The 3,105-nt window shown below is 35.9% G+C and overlaps 1 non-coding gene across 1 annotated transcript; it reads right to left on the bottom strand.

The window, feature by feature from the left end:
- Positions 1–845: 845 nt before the first annotated feature.
- Positions 846–952, bottom strand: LOC141510395 (U6 spliceosomal RNA). Its single transcript, XR_012474889.1, has one exon. It is a non-coding gene; the product is annotated as a U6 spliceosomal RNA (small nuclear RNA).
- Between the last annotated feature and the right edge of the window lie 2,153 nt (positions 953–3,105).

The following is a 3,105-nucleotide window of genomic DNA, read 5'->3' as shown; positions in this document are numbered from 1 at the left end:
ATATTCAATATTGAAATAACTTTATTGTCTATGGTACCTTTTAGGAGGATAAAACTTCCTTCCTTATCTGTTTTAATGCTATCAATTTTTGCAGCTGCTTTATCTGAGATAAGGATTGCTACCCCTGCTTTTTTCACTTCAGTGGAAGTGAAATATATTTTGCTCCAATCTTTTACCTTGACTCTATATGTATCTCTCTGCTTCAAATTAGTTTCTTGTAAGCAGCATATTGTAGGATTCTAGTTTTTAATCCACTCTACTATTCGCTAACATTTTAAGGGAGATTACATCCCATTCATATTCAAAGTTATGATTACTAATTCTTTATTGCCCTCTATGCTATCTTCACTCTTTTTGTATTTTCCCCCCTTTCCCCCCTTTATCCATATTCCCCAGTATTTTGTTTCTGAATACCACCCCCTTCAGTGTGTGTGCTCTCCTATATCCATCCACTCCCCTTTCTTTCCCCTTTCCCTTTTTCCCTTTTCCCCTTCCCTTCCTTTTGGTAGTTCACCTTTTCTCCCTCCCCCTCCCCTTCTCCATCCCTCCTCCCCTTTTCCGCTTTTAGTACCTGAAAGGTTAGATGTTTTGTGAGTATGTGTGTAAGTTGACTTTAAGCCAAGTCTGATAAGAAGATTCAGGTGTTTCTCATCTCCTCCCTTCTTTCCCTCTATTACCATAGGTATTTTGTACCTCTTAGTGTAATGAGATTTACCCCATTCAATCCCCTCCCTCCTCCCATCTCCTTCCTGTCCCCCTTTTTAGGGAGGTAGTGTTTTTTAGATCATTCTATCTGAGTCATAGAAAATTCTGAGTACTCGTCACTTCCAGCTAAGTAGATTCTAAAAAATACAGCATGCTTCACGAATTTGCATGTCATCCTTGTGCACAGGCCATGCTAATCTTCTCTGTATCATTCCAATTTTAGTATATGTGCTGCTGAAGCAAGTACCTTTATCTGTTTTGACATAACAATTAAATTGTGTTAAAATCAGGAAAAAATCTGTAATAAATCATTTCACTTCCAATCAAAATATTTTCCCTGAAGCATCAAGTAAGCATAGCAATACTTTGATAATACAAGCAAAATATCTACACTCTCACAAAAGTTTTCAGAATTTGTCATCAAGAAATGAATCCTTGGTTGTATTATTGTATGAAGTTCATCTGGAATTTATCATTCCTAGTTTTGAAATATGACAAATTCTGATGATACAGAATTGCCTTTTACTACCATGTAAAAAGCTAAGTGGTATAGGGAGTAGAGGACTGGGAGGGCTTAGAGTCAAGAAGACATCTCCCTGAATTCAAATTCAGTCTTATACACTTTCCAACTGTGTGGACTTGGCCAAGTCCCTTAATCTTGTTTGCCTCAGTTTACTCATCTATACATGAACTGGAAAAGGAAATGTGAAAGCATTCCAGTATTTTTGCCAAGAAAAACCCCAAAAAGAGCCATGAAGAGTTGGATACAACTGAACAAAAACAATGAATAGGAACATGTGTTACTTTCTAAGATCACACAAAATGACAACTGAACCCAACACACCAAAAGGCCAAACAATGCCATTATCCTAGGCCATTATCTAGAAGCTTTATGGAGCCAACACTTGGAAAAAAGCTATATAAATTTTTGGAATTCTTATCCTTTACCTTCCAAATTCCAAATAAATTTTCTAGCACTTATTCTCAGTAAAATATAAGTTCTATTGATTAACCTGATCCTTAAATCAGGCCAATTCCTGATTTAGGCAATCTGAGAGGAAGACACAAAGTTAGAAGATTCCTCTAATGCAGAAACTGACTCATAGTATGAAAATCCATGCTGGAAATGGTACAAGCACTCATCCAGTATTATAAGACATTATGATAGAAAGTAACATGGAGTCTTGGTTCATTTTGTCACTATAAATCCCCCAAATAGCTCACATATGATCTATTCTCTGAACTACTGAAATTCATCAAATTTCAAACAATTTTGGACATATATCTTTTTTAAAGTTGATAATATGATTTCTTGTCCCTTCAGTCACCATACAACTATGGTTGGAGAATATATTCAATTTTCATAGTTATCAAATTGTCTTTCTCTTATTTAGATCATATTTCCTATTCTAATAATCTCTACTTGCTCTCAAATTAAATATTCTCATTCTCTTCTCCTCTAATTCCTTTTTTTGTTTGCCTTTATGAATATGTCTCTCAAATTTGTAAACTTCAATCTGACCCCTTGGTATATTATCAATTTAAAATTTCAAAAGCAAAGGAAAGGATATAGAGATAGAGATTTGACTGCAGAGAAAGACATTCATTGTCCTTTGGTTTTGGTTTGATATTTTTTCTGCCAGCAAATGACAGTGCTTGGAGATCATCCTATAAATCTACATGAGGCAATTTAAAAGCATTTGAAATAATCACTTTAGGGGCAGCTAGGTGGCGCAGTGGATAGAGCACTGGCCCTGGAGTCAGGAGTACCTGGGTTCAAATCCAATCTCAGACACTTAATAATTACCTAGCTGTGTGGCCTTGGGTAAGCCACTTAACCCCATTTGCCTTGCAAAAACCTAAAAAAAAAATAATCACTTTAAATGATAAATAGGGAATTACCTTTGTTTTTGCAACCAAATTTACATCAAACTTAAATTACTAAATGAAACACTATGGCAATCAGAAATTTCGGATTACTTGAACAGAGAACAATGGAGAAAATATTCAGGTCTGCAGGCAAAAGAGGTAGGAAGATTTAAATCTTTGCAGAACAATAATCTATAGATTTCTTTTTTTTTAGTTTTTTTTTTTTGCAAGGCAATTGACTTGCCAAAGGTCACACAAGTAGGTAATTATTAAGTGTCTGAGTCCAAGTTTGAACTCAGATACTCCTGACTCCAGAGCCAGTGCTCTATCCACTGTGCCACCTAGCTGCCCCAATCTATGGATTTCTTTTCCAAATCCTGGAAGGTACAAGCCTAGGGTACTAGGGACCCACTATCTCCAGTATTCATAAAAACTTTTCTCATCAGACTTTCAGCAGGTGAGATGTTGCCAATGTCTATATGAATCATACTTGTTCAATGTCTCTGCTGGCAACAACCTCATAGAACTACA

Source organism: Macrotis lagotis, chromosome 1 (genome assembly GCF_037893015.1).
Source record: "Macrotis lagotis isolate mMagLag1 chromosome 1, bilby.v1.9.chrom.fasta, whole genome shotgun sequence".
Classification (NCBI taxonomy): domain Eukaryota; kingdom Metazoa; phylum Chordata; class Mammalia; order Peramelemorphia; family Peramelidae; genus Macrotis; species Macrotis lagotis.
The sequence above is the reverse complement of the archived record's forward strand: the minus strand, read 5'-3'. Positions and strand labels throughout refer to the sequence as shown.